We start from the raw sequence: 6,247 nt of genomic DNA on the forward strand, positions 1-6,247 counted from the left end.
GGGAAGGGACAAACTTGACATGCGTTTCGAAAATAAATGCTGCTGCGACCTCAGGCTGTGACAGAAACAGAACAAAAATATCATAATATAATACAAATATAAAATGTAAATGTATATTAATTTAAACAGTTAATTAAAATAAATAGGTGTAATAGAAATGTATACGTTTTATTTTTATATTTTATATTCATATTAAATATATACAAAATAGATTTAAATTATTATAATTTTCCATTAGGCTACATGATAGGATTTCTCATTAGGGAGTAAGTATGCCAATGGCATCAAAACACAAATATATAGAGTTATAATGTCTTGATGATTGTATTTTACTCAATTCTAAGTTTTTTTTTTTTTGTTGATAACAGCTAATAATATGCGTTTAATCATATTATCAATGTAGGCTTATGCACTGTAGGTATTTTTACTTTGATTAATTTGCATTTATAGATTCTATTCCTATTAAATTCTAACCAGTGTTGGGTGTAAAGCATTATTAATTGGGCTAATTACTGTAATTTAATTACTTTTCCCTTGAAAAAGTCTAAGGGATTAGTCTTAATTTTTCTGTTATTCAATTTCAGTTACTTCTGATGTAATTGCATTAAAATACTGTATAAACTATAGAACAAATATATATAACAATAGTGGATTTAACATAAAACTTTTACGTCTAATGATAAAATATAGCCTACATTTTAAAGTAAACTTCTCCCTTGTCAGTTCAAGAATAATTTATGCAATTTCATATTATTTAATAATTTGTTTTCATATTATTTATTTCAAAAAAGATTAAAAGAGCAGTTTCATGTCTATCCTTTTATTGTTCATCAAGGTTGATATGGGATTTCTTTATTAATTAGTAATAAGTGTAGCAATAGTAATCTAATTACACTGTTTAAGAAGTAATTAGTAGCTAATTGATTACTTTTAGAGTAACTTCCCAACGCTTCGTCAGAATGTTTCGAGCATCTTTTATTGAACTTCCACTGACTGTCCACTAGATGGCGCAGTCGTGTTGTTTATATAGGGGTCAGAGGTCACACTGACACTGACTGCGGAACACAAAGTTCCATTAGAACCGATTAGAACTCAATGGGAGAGCAGAGAGAATCTGGAATGTAAATGTTTGTGCAAAGCAAAACACTAAATGAAACACGTACGACACAAAGGTAAAATGTATATTTCTCTTTAAATGCATCATCTGTATAAAAATCTGAGCAATAAATTCCAGGTATATACACTTATAAATAATAAAAATATAATTATGATAACATGTACACAAAAAAACTACAATAAATACATCAAACAATAGCAGTAATTTCCCTTAAATAAAGCAGGGGATGCACAGCATCCAAAGGGAAAATGATGTCATCCTTAAGGAAAAGAATGGACTGCGCTGCTGGGAAACAGGATGAGCGGTTCAAGACTATAAAACACGGCTTTCCTCAGATCTCAGAGGAACAGAACTCAAAACTGACCAAAACGTCCCAGATTATTGTGGAGAACATTAAAGCGTCGCCCAATCTGACATCTTTCAAATGCTGGGAAAAATAGTAGATAATCTATTAGATCTATGATCTATGAGTCAAAAACAGAAATGCAGATACAAACAAGGCCAAAACACTGCCAGAATCCAACAAAACATAAGGAGGTTAAACTGATGTCAGTTGTATGAGGTTTTCTAATAATAATATCAATACAAAACAGTTGATAAAATCCCTGTTACATTCAAAGGCAGTAACAATGATGGAATTTGTGATTTTGTAATTTCCATAGTGATAAAATATTTTCAGTTCAAGGGTGAATCTCATGACGACACGTCCTGGTCACATTTAACCACAAAATCAAGCAGAAAACAGAAGAAAAGGAAAGAAATCATGCGGAAATATATTGATTTTAATATGTCATACAATCAAAAAGCATGTACAATAAATACTGCCACAATGTATGAATACCGGTGTTATTTTTATTATAATTGAGATAGCCTACTATTATAGTTTTTAATTAGTATTTTGAATTTGATTTTTCATATTTTCAGTTTTATTTTAATTTCAGTTAAAGTTTTAGTATTTTTTTGTCATTTTTATTTGTTTCGATTATATAGTTTTATTAATTTTTATTTCAGTTTTATTTTTAGTTCATCAAGGTAAACTAAATGAAAATTGGAAGTGAAACAAAAGCTGAAATAAAATTTTAAAAACTTTTTTATATTTTCTTTATTTCAATTTTTTATGGTTTCAGAAAACAAATTCCTGAATAGTATTTCTGTTGAATTCCAGGTGAAACATGATCCAGACGTGTTCTTGACGGGTTTCGTGAGATTCAATCAAGAGTTCACAGGAAGTTATAGTGTCTTTGAGAATATTACAAGTGATATGCAAGTAAAAGTTTAAGTAAACCATGATGTTAATACAGTAACTGTGAGAAGTGGAATAGAAGCGTGTGACTGTCGATTAAAGAGGTGCATTGTTCTATCTATCTGTCCATCATCTATCCATCCATCCATCCATCATCTATCTATCTATCCATCCATCCATCCATCATCTATCTATGCATCCATCCATCCATCATCTATCTATCTATCCATGCATCCTCTATCTATCTATCTATCCATCCATCCATCCATCCATCCATCCATCCATCCATCCATCATCTATCTATCCATCCATCATCTATCTATCTATCTATCCATGCATCCTCTATCTATCTATCTATCTATCCATCCATCCATCCATCCATCCATCATCTATCTATCTATCTATCCATCCATCATCTATCTTTCCGTTCCATCCATCCATCCATCCATCCATCCATCCATCCATCCTCTATCTATCTATCCATCCATCATCTATCTTTCCGTTCCATCCATCCATCCATCCATCATTTATCCATCCATCCATCCATGCATCCATGCATCCATCCATCCATCCATCCATCCATCCATCCATCCATCCATCCATCCATCCATCCATCCATCCATCCATGCATCCATCCATCCATCCATCCATCTATCTATCTATCTATCTATCTATCTATCTATCTATCTATCTATCTATCTATCTATCTATCTATCTATCTATCTATCTATCTATGCATCCTCTATCTATCTATCCATCCATCCATCCATCCATCTATCCATCCATCCATCGCTTTGGTATATCATTCACCTTGCATACAATCAGTCAATACCCAAAAACATAGAACTAAAATGTGAAATGTCTCAATTTAAATACAATTTGGTAAACCGGTATAGTCTTGTGTGCGATGAACCTGAGCCAGGGTTAGACATGACCCGAGAGCTGAAGACAGAAGTACCTCATGAACAGACTGTACGTCCATCCAGTGAAATCTGGCATCCACCCTGACAAAGATCCAGCCCATAATAGAACATGCACAGAAAAACAGACATTCACTCAAACAGAGAAACAAAAATAACAATGCTGATCAATGCGTTGCAAAAAGTAATGATCAATTAAAGAGGTATTTCTTGAAGAGGTTTGTGAATGTGGCATCAGGCTGTCTGTGAGGTTGGTTGTGTTTGTGCAAGTGTGTAACGCCAAGGGCACATTACAAGACGGTCACACACCGACCTGAGAGGTTCAAACACTCAGGGGTGAATTCACGACACGGGTTTGCTTGCAAAAACATGCATCTTATTCACTAAGCATCCGCGATCCAGATGAATGTGCGCTGCTACAGCATCAGTATTCACACTAGTGTTCAAAGGTGTGGGGTCGGGAAGAGCTTTGACTGTTTTTGAAAGAAGTCTTGTTTGCTCAACAAAATACAGTAAAACAGTGATATTGTGAAATATTATTACAATTTAAAATAACTGCTTTCTATGGAAGCTTGAATAAAAAAAAGAAGGTAATTGCGACTTTTTATCTCACAATTCTGACTATTTTTCACATTTTTTTGAGGCGCAAACAAGTTTCTATAGTTTTCTACGTGAATTTATTTTAAAATAATTTATTCCTGTGATCAAAGCTGAATTTTCAGCATCATCACTCCAGTCTTCAGTGTCACATGATCCTTCAGAAATCACTCCAATATGATGATTTGCTGCTCAAGAAACATTTATGATTATTATCAATGTTGAAATGTTGTGAAAACCATGATAGATTTTATTCTTCAGGAGTCTTTGATGAATTGAAAGTTCAAAAGAACAGCATATATTTCAAATCGAAATCTTTTGTTTCTTTACTGTAATGTTTAATAAATTTTTTCCTGAATAAAAGTATAAATTTCTTACTGATCCCAAACGTTTGAACAGTATTGTAAATTAGATCATCGTCATTCTTATAAATGCAAGCACGGTTCATTTATATGTAAAACAAGCTTATTATAGAATAAAACATTATTCACAAAAGTTGAGCTTGTACTGCATATGGAATTTTGTTTATAAGAGTTAAAAAAATAGTTTGTGTACATTTCCTAGCGATCATGGCAGTAATTCATCTAATGTTGAGCAGATGATGGAGGAGAGCGTTATAAGTGGGCATTCATCCAGACGTGCCGTGTAATCGAGCACGATCTCATCATATATCAGACGCAGAAATCCACGACTTCGCATTCAGAACCGGCCTGCAAAACGGGGAAGTTATCATAAATGTTTGGAAGTTATCATAAACGACTCGCGAACATAAAAAGGTAAGTCTTCTAAGTCTTGCAGTGTGCTCTTGGCTTAAGGAAAGTGTGTGTATAATAAACACACGCTAAGCTGATAAGTGAGTTAAAGCACCTTCTGTTCTGTCGAAGTGAACCTTCATGGGATTCTTAAAACACACTGAATACTCAATCGGAAACACTCTCGAATACTGTTCCTTCATTAATGTTATTAATGTCAGAGTAACGCACAATTAACATTCTAGTATCTACTATTAACTAACAAGAACCTCTGATTAACAAATTAGTAAGTAATAGCGCTCAGTCGAATATGGTAGTTCACTATTAGCTAATCAATAACTACTATTTTTTTCATTCCTCCCAGAGCACTACTATATTCAGGTTCATAATTAACATGAATAATGCATAATGTATAATATAAGGAAATGGTAACCCATCAGTAATGAATTAAGTGTTACTACATCCTTCTAAAGGAACTACTAATTATTTGGATCAGTATTATAAAGTGAAAACCATGATATCTATCTAATATTGACTGAAGTCATTGTAAGGTTTTGAGATTTTTGTAAGATTTTGAATAGTAATAACTTCTGATGGATTTGGTAATACTTATAACTAGTGTGTTCCCATGATCTTCACTTTAGAATGATCCAAATAATTAGTAGTTTCTTTAGAAGGATTTAGTAACACTTGATTCATTACTAATGGGTTACCATTTCCTTATATTATACATTATGCATTATTAATATTAATTATGAACCTGAATATAGTAGTGCTCTGGGAGGAATGAAAAAAATAGTAGTTATTGATTAGCTAATAGTGAACTACCACATTCGACTAAACGCTATTACTTAATAATTCATTAATCAGAGGTTCTTGTTAGTTAATAGTAGATACTAAAATGTTAATAGTGCCTTACTCATTTGTTCCTGTGTAGTTATTTATTCATTAAAGGGTAACTCTCGCCAAAATGCAACCTAGGGTCTTTTTGTTAATCTACCCGAGGCGAACTTTCGTTTAAAACAGTCAAAAATAGTCGATCTCTGACTCTGAATTTTAGTATCGCTTCTTATATGAGGATCCTTTTTCAGATACAAGGTCAATATTGATTTTCACTAACGACAAAACCACAAATTATCCGTGAATTTATATGGAACTAAGCTTTAGGGGCTTCCCATCTTTACTCTCCTCCCTGTTACGTTGCATTCGGAGATCGACTATTTTTGACTGTCAAAATGCGGCGGACACAGAGACAGTGAGCTGTTCAAAACCTTTCTTTTTAGTAAACTCTGTGTACACAAACACTGTTCTCAATGCTGGAGTTCATGTGTAGAGCCTCTGGTGATACTTCAGCACAGTTTCATGTTGTGTCGAGCCGCATCAGTGTTTTAAAAATAGAGATTTTGATGCTATCATAGTCGTGCCCCAAGCACTCCCATTCAAAAGGCAATTTGACCGAAAACGAAAATACGGTCAAACTTAAAAGTGGCGTTTGCATTCTAATTATGCTTTTAAATGAAAGTTTGCCTCGGGTAGATTAACAAAAATACCCTAGGCTGCATTTTGGCGAGAGTTACCAGTATTCCAGTAAGGAACAGTATTCTAAAGTGTGTGTTAC

This window comes from Scardinius erythrophthalmus (genome assembly GCF_964197995.2).
Source record: "Scardinius erythrophthalmus genome assembly, chromosome: 12".
Lineage (NCBI taxonomy): Eukaryota > Metazoa > Chordata > Actinopteri > Cypriniformes > Leuciscidae > Scardinius > Scardinius erythrophthalmus.